This window comes from Protopterus annectens, chromosome 15.part0 (assembly GCF_019279795.1).
Source record: "Protopterus annectens isolate FY-2018-M chromosome 15.part0, PAN1.0, whole genome shotgun sequence".
NCBI lineage: Eukaryota > Metazoa > Chordata > Ceratodontiformes > Protopteridae > Protopterus > Protopterus annectens.
This window is the reverse complement of record NC_056749.1, coordinates 604,786,024-604,799,931: the sequence shown is the minus strand read 5'-3', so window position 1 is coordinate 604,799,931 and position 13,908 is coordinate 604,786,024. Positions and strand designations below refer to the sequence as shown.

Sequence of the window (13,908 nt, the reverse complement as noted above, 5' to 3'; positions counted from 1 at the left end):
ATATCTATGCAAACACTTCCACACAAAAATCCTAAGCTACATGGGCTTTGTTGCTAACTTGGAAGTCATACAAACATCCTCCCATTCTTTCTTTGTAAATTGCACTTCTAGTTTCTCCTCCCAATTTTTTCAAATCTCCTCTGATTGATTGTAATAGTTATAATGGAATATTTTATATACAATGCTAATTGTCCTTTTTTACCAGCAGCTTTTTTCTAGACTCAACTAAAACTTCTACCAAAGGTGCCTTTTCTTCCTTATCCCCTTTTCATTCCACTCCGTTACCTTTCCTTCACTAGTTGTTTGCTCCCAATAACTTTGTATTTCGCCAATTTTCTCCCTAAAAATTCCAGCCCCCTCTTGCCTAGTTTCTGTTCCCCTACTCACAGCCATCTCTGCTGCTAAATCGTCTTTCTCTACTCACGATAGGTTACTTCTTAGAATACGTTCTGCAACTTTTTTGAATATAACATTCTGTGTGATTGTTATTATTATCATTAAGGATTTTTATCCAAAATCCTACTTTCTCCTCTCCCCATTTCATCATCTCTTTCCATTATATATGGCCTTACCTACATACCACTAAAGTATCCATTCAAATCAGGCAATCCTAAACCACCTTGTTCTATAGGGAGGATCAACTTATTCCACTGAACTCTTGCCCTCATCCCCTCCCAAATAATTCCATTCTTCTTTTTATTAATTATTATCTGCAACTTTTCCTCTGATTGATAAAAATGCTTATGACCTGCATATAAAACTAAACAAACTAAAAACATTTTCATTGTTTGTATCTTAGTATCCATATCCATAATCAAGAGCTTCCATTTCCACAGTTTTTTATCATATCTTATTTAGTCTCTTCCCACATATCCTTAGCTGCCATAATAGAAGCCCTTTTAATCCATACTCCTAAATACTCCATCTTATGATGACCCTATAAATATGGGTATTGCTGTACCAATTAATATGTGGTACATAGTTTTCCACTAAAGCCTTTATCTTCATTAATTTTATATTCTGAAAATACCTGAAATTGTCTCAAAACATTCCATAACACTAAAATGCCTTTTTCTGGATAAACTGAGTACAAAAAGATACCATCTTAAATAATGCCAACTTTTCTTGATTATCATAGTAATTACATTTTTGAACTTGTGAGTCACCTATTTTCTTTGCCAGTGGCTCTAAATGTAAAGTAAATAACAAAAGGGAAATAGTATACTCCTGCTTGGTTACATTGCTCATACCCAACTTGTCAGAGAGGAACCCTCCCACCTCTGTTCTTACTCCCAACCTTTCTTATATTCTCTTAAGTAACCATATTATTCTATCAGGGAATACAAACGCTCATGTCATGCTGCCAGCCCAGCTATCTGGAATTTTTGTAAATAATTCTATGTCATTTGTGAATATTAATATGATTTATACAAAACTGTATGTTATGTACTGAGCTTCAAGAATGTAAACATAGCCTACCCTGCTGGAACACAGAAGATTAACTTGCAAAACTTATGAATAGCTGAGGTTAAGTTACTTTACAGCTGGTATATAAACAAAAGATGCTATCTCTCAGTTTCAGTTCAGTAGCAGACACAATGTCTAGAGCTAGAAGTTTTTGTATTGTCTTGGAGATAAGTAATTACTAGGTTTAAAATGAAAAAGCATTTTATTGCTTTATGACTTCCTAGCAGCTGCACAGTTCTAGAGATATTTTATTTTTAACACAGAGATGTTAAATTCTGTTAAGTTTCTGCTTAGTCTGGGAAATGAAGTCAGGTGACAAAGAGTGACGTCATCCAAGCTGGCCCAGCAGTAATGCTTGATATTAATTTAAGAAGTCTCTCAGAGAAAGACTGTACATTTTGGATTTTGTCTTTGACCTGGAAACATCCACTCATCACCATCTGCACTTGTTTGTCTGTAAGTAGTAATATTTAGGGAATAGTATCTCTTTTTGATATAGGTAAAAATATAGTAAAGATTAGTTTAGATGTTTTAGTATTTTCTGTGATTTTGAACTCTGAAGTTGCTGTGTTGAGTGACTGAGTATTGTCTTGTTCTTTAATTTATTATTATTAAATATATTTAAACCTATCTTTGTGGCTGATATTTGTGAGACATATTTAAGCTCTTAAGTGTACCTGCATATGTATTTGGTGACACTGTACAGGCTACTCCTAATAGCCTGGCGCTTGGTCAAAACTACCATTTGAGTTATTAGTAACATTACACAGTAGGATTGGAAACCCTTTGTTATGGGCCTAGAGTAGCTGACAAGAATGGTTGGTGGCAATAATAACTAACTTATAGTCTGGGCAGAAGGGAGCCTAGCTAGTAAACCTGTGCCAGACTTTAACAGGTGTGTATGTGTGTTTGTATACAAATCAAATCTCAAAGTGTTTGTGTTGTCAGCTACTTGGAAAGGGACAAGAAACACTGGTTGGACAGAGAGGGTGTTGGAGGTTTTGCCTTGATCACTCATCTGAGATCTCAACCCTTTAGCTGTGCCAGTGGGGAGTCTTATTGGGGATCTGGAGAAAGACGGAGAAAACAGCCCGAGCTTGACTGTGGTCTCTGTGTGCCCTTAAGGGAAACTGTACTTCACTGTGTGTGTACTTGCCATCCTCCCAATGTGTACATCCTCTAGCTGTTGCCGGTGGTGAGGACTGAGGCTCCTTGATTACTGGGCCAGTGCAGGGGTGTTGCAGCTTACAATACTCTACTCATAGTATTCATGTTCTAATAGTTCCTGTAGCTGGATTATTCCAGGCCCAGATCAATGATATAGTATGCATGCCAATAAATAAACAAATTGTTAAAATAAGAAAATGTTACTCTTACAAAATATTTTTGAATGGGCTACTCCTATGGTATCTAAAACAAAACTACATTAGGTTGTGGATGCAGAAGGTTAGCTGATGATAATGCATTGCTCTTTGGAATTATACCCCAGTGAAAGACCTGTTTGCTTTGTTGACAGGTGTTAGAAATTTTTTGAACAGTATATGAATCATTCTTACCAGGAGATGATTTTAGATGACAAAAACTACTTAAAAATCCTGTTTACATATAACTACCTTTTGGAGCATTACCTATACCTATTATATTTTGGTGACTACATAAACTATCTGAAAGACAGTTAATGGGAATACACCATGTGGAACACTTGTAGAACCTAAAATATTGACAATGTAGGCTTGCTCTTAAAATAAACAAAAACATTTGTCCTAAAAATGAAGTATGGTTCTAGTGATATATAACAGATGTACTTGGATTGCATCTTATACAGACTAAAATAAAAGCTATTTGGTTTCATTGCCTAGAAAGTGACTGATGAAAGCAAATGTGGGTTTACTGAGCAAATATAATGGATTAGTAGCAAATCTTGCAACCTTGTTAAATCCTCTGTATTATTTTTTTATAGAAATATATATGAGACAATGGAGAACAACAAGAATTAGCATTTCAAAAGTCCAAAATCTTGTTATACTCTAATATTTTGAAGTAACACCACACTTACACATACTGTGGAGTAACAGTTTCTAGCTAAAATTACTCTCAATGATAAATGAAACAGGTCAGTAAGCCTTTATTAACATATGACCAGAATTGGGTTTTAATATGAAAATTGTCCTTGATTGGTTTAGATAAAGAATTTTATTTCTAATGGAACATGCTTGATTATATAGTTGATTAAATTGGAAGCAGTACATATCTGAATTTTTTGTAGAAAGTAGGAATACATCCATCATATCCTGAGACATTTTCTGGTTGGCATTTTCATATTACCTTTTCTATTTTATTTTCATAAAAGGAATACCTAACTTTAACAAAATATTAGATGGGATAGGATTGGGGTTACATGTGTTTAACAAATTATCTATATCATCTGATGAAGTTCCTAAGTTTTGAAAAGAAAGTGCTAAAACTGTGGTGAATAAACATTTGGCTGGGACTACTGGTGCAGCGTTTTTATTATTTTTATATTTGAGAGTAAATAAGTAGACATGAGGGCAATTAACATTTTATAATAACCATGCTGAAATCCTTTTCATATATCAAGCTCTTGTGAAATAAAATAACTGTTTTGCACAGTAGGCATAATGTTATTACTAGGATATTTGAGTCTTGACAGACTAACAGATTACAGGGGAAACTATCCCATTTCAAATATTTAACATGCATTATATAGTCATTTCAGTTTAATTTCTCCAAGACTTTTGAGTTTCTAATACCATGACAGAAATCAACCCCCATAATTAAAGTTTGTGAAATTACTATTGTTTCAGTCTTTGATGTTAGCCAAAGATGTTCTTCGCAGTACCCGCAATGTGCCCAGAATTGATTCGCTCTGCAATTCATATAGAGTTACACATAGCACATCTAAATACAGCTGTAAATTATTTTTAAATGAAGCCCATTGCTCCTACTACTATTGGAAGTGTCTGGGTATTCTTCTCCACATTGGTCTGATTTCTGCCTGCAAATCCTGGTATTTTATGACTTTGTGTTTCTCTGTATGTGACGCACTGTAATCACTGGGTGTAGCAGTTTTAATGATCAATGCAACTTTTGCAAAATAGATTCACTATATATAAAGATTTCAACTTCTTCTGTAAATCCAACAATGTAAAAGATTAGATTGGTGAATTTTATGTCAAAGATCTTTGGGTACCATTTACTCCTCAAGAACTGTAATTTATTGGATTCAGTTTCTTACAGACTTATTGAATGCCCTTTGATCATACATTTTAAGGAAATCAACTTACTATCTTAAAATACTGAGAAGCAGACTCATTAAGCATGAAGTGTTTAAATTCAGCACCCACTTTTTTATGATAGCTGCAATTCCTTACAAGAGGTTGAGTTGTATTTCCAGTTCATAAAAGAACATACAATATCGGAAGGGCTAAAGCTCCAACAGATTAACGATTCATCTAGAAATGCTTTAGGATCGTGATCAAAATCAAAATAAAAGGAAGGTAATAAAAATGAAATTAAGAAATTAAGAAGTCTGTGTGTGACCATGTATTATAAAGGCCTGAGAAAATGTAAAGGCTTTTTCCTCTGGGAAGCAAAGCCTGCAGAGATCCAGTAAGTCATAAGCGAGCACTACATTTTAAGAAGAGATAAATCCTTATTGCTAAATGATATTCAAGGATCACTTTCATCCCATGGATTACACAAGGTAAGGTCCCACTCCATGACTATTATAAACCAATAATTCATGAACTTTTCAATAACATGTGAAATTTGATGGAAAAAAATATGACTGTTCCTGACATGATGCATACATTGAGGCTATGGCTAGCAATTTAGTAAAGGCCACATGAAAGCAATATATGAAACTATATCTGTTAAGATGATCTTAGCTACCTTATAATTTCTAAAGGATCCTTACTCTGCAGCTATTAGTTGAATTACCCACTATAGATATGTTTGCCACCACTTCTTATTTATTGATTCAGACTGAGAAGATATCATACAAGTTTCTTGCATACAACAGATAACTGTATCCATATTACAGATTACATGCCTTAAAAGTTTTATTTGGGAAGCAGTGCATGCTGTTGATATACAATTTTAATGACATTTGATTAATGAGAGTCTTGTAAGAGTTGTATACCACAAATAATAAAATTATACAAGAAAGGGGTTGTTCCACTACAAAACAAATATCACACAAACTACTGAAGTTAGGATACAAGTCATGCTGAAATGTATTAAGTGATTATATGAAATTCCAGCCAAAGATAGTATCACAGAGATGCATAGCTCTAAGCCTGCAGATACTGGAGATAGTTACAAAGGTAATTTAAATGTAGGTGCATTCAGCAAAAAATCTGGAAATCTAATTAGCATAACATATGTATACCAAATCACGCACAACACTTTTTGATTCCAAGACAGATGTGGGACACTACACAGAAATATGTTTAAAGACAGACTGATAAACATTATGGAAAAATGTAAGCATATTATCAAAGATACTTTGTAAAATATGTAGACTTTAAATGAACTATGCACTAAAATTCTGCCACACAAGGTCATTTATTTTTACTTCTGAAAAAGGAAGATGGTATATGTTTTTCTTTACTCTTTAAATTATTTGTGCTACTAGTATGTTGGTCATATAGTATTGTTTTCTTTGCACTAGACAGCTTCAAAAACATGTCTCATAAGGAGGATTCAGAAAATTGTGTGAAGGAGTAGATTAAGCCTAAAAATAGTGCCATACCTCCACAAATAGGTGTGTCGTGCAGGGGTGAATCAGGCCTAAAAATAGATAAGTTCCTATAATATAAAGACAGCTGAGAGGACTGCAGAGATGCCTTGATAGTTAGTCTGAAGGAAAAAAAAAATCTTCCCCAAGGGCCAGATCATAACTAGCTGTAGAGTTGTTGTGTTCATCATAATATAAGCTTATAACTAACAAAAATGCACAAAAATGAAATTAACAGTAAAACATATTTTTCCCCAAAATCTGTAATTATGTTCCTCACCAAGGGCAGCTTTTATAACTGAAATTGTTGCATCCTCCAAGCCCAACAGTCAGAGTCAGCAACAGAAAGTTTTCTAGACAGGCCTTGATTACACTGTTATATCACAAGAAAGAAAAAAACAGAAAAAAGAGTATTCAGCTATATTGTTAGATAGTGGAAACTATTCTAAAACACACACATTGATCAAATAAATGCTCAATAAAATCAGGATGTTAAGTAGAGTTGGTTCACAATATGTATGGGTTTCTGGACAAACCATGGATGAGATTTACAGCAATACTTTATTGAATTTAAAATTTAAAAAGTATTGTAATAAAGAAAGAGTGCTTCAAACAAGTAAAGCATTATTTGCTTAAGTTAACATAACGTCCTGTGTCCCCACTAACAGAGCCTGGAAGGAAAACAAAATGAAAAATGCATACTTTTAAATTGTAAATCGAAGAGTCACACATAAACTCAATTTTCTGAGTTTTAATGGCACAAACAAATGTAGATTTGATGTTATAATCAAGAAGGCAATATCCAAAAGAGTGTTAAATTGCCTGTTCATATTTGAAGATACCAGTACTAAACCTGTACATTTATATATAGCTGCACCAGCTATTAATGGAAATAAGAGTATAATTCTCAATAAAAAGCATGTTTAGCCTATCCGAAACCCCAACATTCTCCAGCCAAGGGGATTCTATAACAGATATAGAGCACAAGCACTGATTAGCTGCAAATATGGTCCACCACAATGTCACCAGAGAACATTCAATAAAAGAGCAAAAATCAAAGTTTATATACACATGAGGTATATTTCAGTAAGTGGTAAAGTATGGATGAACTTAATGGTAATAATAAGTGTAGTTGCACTCCTGAAAACATTTTGTGATAACTTCCTGAATAACAGTTTTTGCCTCCCAAGTTTATACATACCAGACATTATGCCAGCTTGACCATTCATGTACTCTTTTACATCAAAGTAGCTTAAGAGTAGACCAGGCAATTCTAAATTATTTACTTATGAAAGTACAGACTGCAAATAATGCCACTTGTAGAATATTTCAGTGTCAGTTCCACAGCAGGCAGAACACTCAGTTTTGGTGTAAAAGGCTGTGGGTTCTGTTCCCACACCAGATAGATAGAATGTTGATACTGTGGTACAGTATGGGGGTGCTGCACTCATGAGTATGATGCCCTTTAGATGAGGTGTTAAACCAAGGTCCTATCTCCTTGAGCTGGTGTTAGCTCATGTGAATGAAAAAGACCCCACCTATTGAAAAGTGCACTGGTCCTTTAGTAATATTAAAAAAACTCATTTACAACATATTTACAAACATTTACAAATGTACAGATATATTTACACATATTTATAATTTTTCTCACAATTATACTAAATTTTCATCTCTATTAGACCCCGCTCCTTTTCTCTTAAACACCATCTGAATTTACTTAATATTGTTGCAACAATCCATTTACCATTAAACATAACTTAATTTATTCCTTCATTCCATATAACCCATATGACATAAAATAACTTTTTTATTTATTTTGTTAACATATACTTTACTTCCAGTCTTGTAAAATTTAATAATATCCATGCTTATTTTATCCACTTGTTTTATATCTTTGAAAAAATCCTCTTTATATAGTTTTATAGTTTTCTCCATAACTTTTTCAAACTCTTTTACAATTCAAAAACACATGTTCAATAGTTTCTTCATCTTGATAACGTAAACATATTCTAACACTTTTCTTTTTATATGGTCTACTTCCTTTTACAGGTAATTTATTTATTACCAGTCTTCATAAAAATTGTGATATTCTACTTCCTGATTATACCATTTGCTTATAATTTTTATAGTTTTATTTTTGTTTATCTATTACATTTTCACATGGTTTTACAAAGTAACATTTAATCATTGCATTCTTATACCTTACATTTCTTTCTTTTCCTACATCATCAAATTTTATTTTTCACAAAAATATTTTTGGTAACATTTTATTACTTCATTTATACACAATTTTTTTTCTCTTTTACTCTTTTTACCATAGCCCATTATTTATCATATTTCTATTTATATAATTTACTACTAATCTTTCATCTTGTTCATTTATCCACTTTAACACTTCATACAAATATAATGAAGTACCACATATCACCAGGTTAATTAACTGTAAACCTCCTTCCTCTTTATTTACATATAAAACTCCTCCTTTTATTGGGTTTAATCTAGAACACCATATAAATGAAATATTATCTGCAATAATTCCTTTTCAAATACTGTTGGCAACATAAATACACTTTCTAAGTATGATATTTTTCCCATCAGTACTGAATTTATCAAATAAGCCTTTTTTTCTGAATGATAATTCTAATGTTCTCATGAAAAGACAGGTTTGTTTTATTTATTCTATTGTTTTTCCAATTGAATTCTACTTACATTTTTACTGTCAAATTATATACCTAACAAAGAAATTTAATTCACTGCAAAATATATATCCCTATCTGTACTACATCACCCACACCTTTATTCTGCTCTTTATTTAAAGACATTCCTATCACATCTAAGCACTCATTTGTGCAAATTATTACTTTTTTTTTTGCAAATATTATACAGTCATTTGTATATGTTAACAGAACTGGAATTCTTAACCTTTCAGGTGTTATATACCCCACCTCCTTCATTTTGTAATTTATTTTGCATGCTCACACTATCACAACTCACTGGGCACCACTCTTCATATGCACATCTTAGCTTAACCAACTATTTACAAGTATTGTTACTTTATTATTACTATATGCTGACATTTATAATTTCACATCTTTCTAACTTATATTTGTTAATTATTACCCATAGAATTTAATATCCAATTGTATCAAATGTCTTATTAATGTCTTCTATCATTGTTTTTGTTTATTTTCTATTCATAATATAGTCCACTATCTCTCTATCATTAGTAATTCCAAACAATTCCTCTTTCCACTATATATACTATCTTCCATAATATTTCCCATTTTACTTTGTGTATTATTTTTATAAAGATCTTGAAGTCATTATTATTCAATACTACTGGTGCCCAGTTTTTTTAACTGTCTTCTATCTGCCTTTTTCCATATGAATTTAAGTATTCCAGTTATAAATTTTGTATATATTTAAAACCTTCATTTAACCATTCATTCAAAATCTTTAAAAATATTTTTTGCCAATCCCTTAAACTTTTATACATTTCATACCCTATTCTATCTCATCATGCAGCAGAATATCTCTCTCTCTCTCTAGATATATATATATATATATATATATATATATATATAAACACACACACACACATATATACATGCAAACATACATGGGTCCACTTTCAAATCTCAAAAGTTCAAAATCTTGAAATTCAAAAGACCAAGTCCAAAATATCGAAAGTTAAAAATACTGAAAATTCAAAATACTGAATCTCATAATATCAAAAAAAAAATACAGGACACCAACACTTACTATACTCCAGCATAGGTACATAAAGAAACAATAAAAGACAAACCATATTACTCTACTCCAACTATAAGCAGGGGGCAAGCCCCCCTGCACCCACCATGTGAGGGCTGTGCCCCCCAAATCCCCTGTTACTTAAATATATCAACTCAGAGATCACACTTTACTACACTAAAATGAGTTATATTGAAGTATAGCAAATTAAAAGGAAACATAACTAAGATTACAACAGGCAGTCATGAAGCACATAATGATATGCAGTCTCAGAGTTGATATATTAAACTAGCAGGGGGTGTGAGGGGCTTGTCCCCCTGCTTATAGTTGGAGAAGAATAATATGCTTCTGTAAGTAGTTGTGCTGGAATATAGTAAGTGCTGGTGTACTGTGTTTTTTCGATATTATGAGATTCAGTATTTTGAGTTTTCAGTATTTTGAACTGTCGAGATTTTGGACTCAGTCTTTTGAATTTCAAGATTTTGAGCTTTTGAGATTTCAAAGTGGACCCACATACATAGACACACACACACACACACACACACATATATATATATATATATATATATATATATATATATACACACACACACATATATAAATATCTGTATCTTATAAAGAAATCTCCTTTTCCATCTCCATATTTTCTTTTTCTGCAAACATTTTTCCTTTCTATGTTTATTCACTGCCTCCTTTTTTCTTTAAACATTTCTTGTACATATTTTACTATACTATTCGTAATCTTTTCCTGAGTTCTTTCTATTTCTCCTTTTATGCTTTTTATTTCTCTCATTACACTACCATCTTCCTTTACTAATCTGGCTAAGTAACTCAATACTTCTCTTTTTCCTTGTGAAGCATATTTTATCTAACAATTCTTGTATTTTTTCTTGATTTCATTCATATATTTTTTTTTGCCAAAATACTTTCTATCTTTATGTTCTAAATCTTTCAATGCATCATTATATGTTCTTTTATATTTTTCTTTCTATACATTTCTCTCATCATATTGCCAGTGTAAAACACATTTTTTATATTTTTTCGTAAATATCATCCACCATTCAGACATTTTTTTATAAAATGTTCTCATAATGATATGATCTTTCAATAACTATATTACTGATCTCTTTCCTTCTTCATTTCATGCTTTCTCATTTATTCTTTTTATTCAGTTTCCTATTTTTATATATTCCATGTTTTCGTTTATCTCTAGTCTTACTGCAAGATGATCAGAAAATTGTGTTTCAGCTACCTCCCCTTCTCCTATAACTAAACCTTCTGATACTATAAAATAATCTAGTTCAGTTCTATAGATACCCCTTTTGTAGGTCCTTGAATTTTTGACCCAAAGTTTTAACTTACCACATCTTATAACTTCCAACATTTTTATATCATTTCCTTGCTTTTTACGCTTGCCTTTTAAATCACAGATAAAGTCTCCTGTTATTATAGCATTCATATTTATCATTACAGAGACTAAAATCTGATGAAATAAACTTTCCCTTTCTTTACAATTAGTATAAACATATAATGTTATAATTCTAGTTATTTTCTTTCTATTTTAAATCTACAACAGTTAATTTTTGGCTGAAATTACATCTAACATCTTTACTGTATTATTAGGGAATACAGGTATTCCAGAACATTTCTCATTTTCCAAATCCCAGACTATCTTTCCTCCCCATGGTTTCTCTGTTTGTCATCCTTCTTCATTTGTTAAAACTCTTGTGTCTTCTAATATAATTACATCTATATCACATGTATTACATCACTCTAAAATCTCTATTATTCTTACTACTACTCACATTTACAGAAAGCACTCTAAACTTTTCATTTTCCCTTTTCCACAGGTTTATAGTTTCATATGTTTATATCTAATTACTAGACTAGTAACCTGAATGAGACATTCTATGATTAGCCAATTTCCCTCCCAAAGGAGAGAATCAAATGCTATACCTTGTGTATGTGAGTCAAACCCCTTAAGCATTACACCAATCCCCAACAATTAACAGTATATATTTTTCATCCGTTCCTTTCTTTTTTCTGCACTTATCCCTTTAAATTTTCTCTTTCTGTCTTTTACCCTTTTTACCAATATAATTCTTTTTTTCTTTTACTATCTTCCAATGCATGTCTTCTTCATCACTTATTACAGAGCTTTTGTCTATGTCTTCTTTATTATTTTTCATGTTGTTTGTCTTTTATTTCTACTACTTCTAAAATTTCTTCTCATTGTTCATTTTCTTCTCTTCCTTTTTTCTTTTTCCTTATTATTTTTAAGATCCATCCATAAATGTCCAATTTTGTAACAGTTATAACATTTCATCTCATATTTTTGCATCATTTCACATTTCTCCACAAATATACATTTTCCTTTATCACAGTTACTTATCAAATGTACTTCTTTTCCACAAAAAACATGTTTTGAATTGTCCCCAGTATTTTATGACACCCCTATTCCCTTCTACATTTAGCATGTTTGGTATATGTATAATGTTTCTCTTTTTATTTTTAACATGTTATTACTATCCCAACTGCCAGTCCATAAACCATTTTATTAAAAAACTTTGCAATGTCCAGTACTTCTTTACATAAAGTTTTCAAATGTCCCTTCAAAATCTTTCTTTCTACCTCTGTTCAGAATTGTACATGAATTTTCTTTTATGTTTCCGTTAAATGCTTTTATCACATAAAGATTCCATGGGTAATAGTCTTTCATTATGTTCATATTCTCCAAGAAAATTTTCCATTGAAAAAACAGTCTCAAATATGTCACAAAATGACTTTTATTTAAAAATAAATGATCTATGTCACCACTACTCTTCATTATTGTCTCTGCAGCCTCCTTTTGAATTTTCTCCATAATATCCCCACAGGAAATGTCTCCTTCATTTTCCTCCTCATTGTAGTAGTTAGGAATGCATTTCATATCACATCATGTTATTCAGATCCCCACTGTACAGCGATCTCCATTCAAAAGTTTCAACATTTTGGAAAGTTGATCATATGGTCTCGATCATATGAAGCTCAACTTTCTGTTGAGTCAATCTTCCGATTGGGACCCAGACAATAATATCACTAGAAAAGTACAATAGTACATGTATACAATATCAAAACAATTGAGACAGAGTCAATTAACTGAATACAATACCCAGAGTTAGCAAACCAAAATACAATAGATACAATTAACAAGGTGTACTAAATATATAACCTGCATAATAAAAGGAAAGGATATAATTATTAGAAATGACCAACTAATGTCAATATTACAAAGTAAACTACTTAAGAGGTATACTAACATAGTCTCAAGCCCAAGGACAGCGCTATATCATAGATGATCTTAACCATTGCCTTAAATGTTTAACCTTGAATCTTCAAAAGTAGATATCAGGTATTATTTAACCATGCTGAAGGAGTTTTGTCTGCTTTGGCAAAAGATATAGTGGTTTTCTTTTAGTAAGCGGGCACCACACCATTGGTTAAAAAACAACAGTTAGAAACATGCACTATTGGCCATGAGAAAACATGTATACCTAAGATATTTGGGGTGAAATTCTTTCACTGAAAAAAAGTTTAATGCCCTGAACTTGATCCAACAATTACTTAACAGTATGTTTGTTCAATGCCATGACAAAAAAATCTAGATGCAGTTGGATCACACCAAAAAGATGTTACTTCCAAAAACAGTTAAATAGCCAAAACATCGTGGAATTTTGTAAATGCAATAGCACATGCTGGGCTGTGAGTTGAACAGATATTAGCAGTTACTATTACATATTAAGCCATTTGCTTTTAGAACTCGCATATCTCTCAAGTTGTTAGTGTAATAATTCTAGACAAAGCCAAAAATAATGGGGGGAGGGGCAAAATCAATGACATATTTTAAATGTTGCTCTTATAAACATAGAAAGTCACTAGAATAATAGATTTTG

General features: G+C 31.9%; 1 protein-coding gene across 1 annotated transcript in view; it reads right to left on the bottom strand.

The window, feature by feature from the left end:
* LOC122789860 (phosphatidylinositol 3,4,5-trisphosphate 5-phosphatase 2A-like) overlaps window positions 1–13,908 on the bottom strand; it is a 1,099,782-nt gene that overhangs the window by 319,899 nt on the left and 765,975 nt on the right. The window lies entirely within an intron of this gene.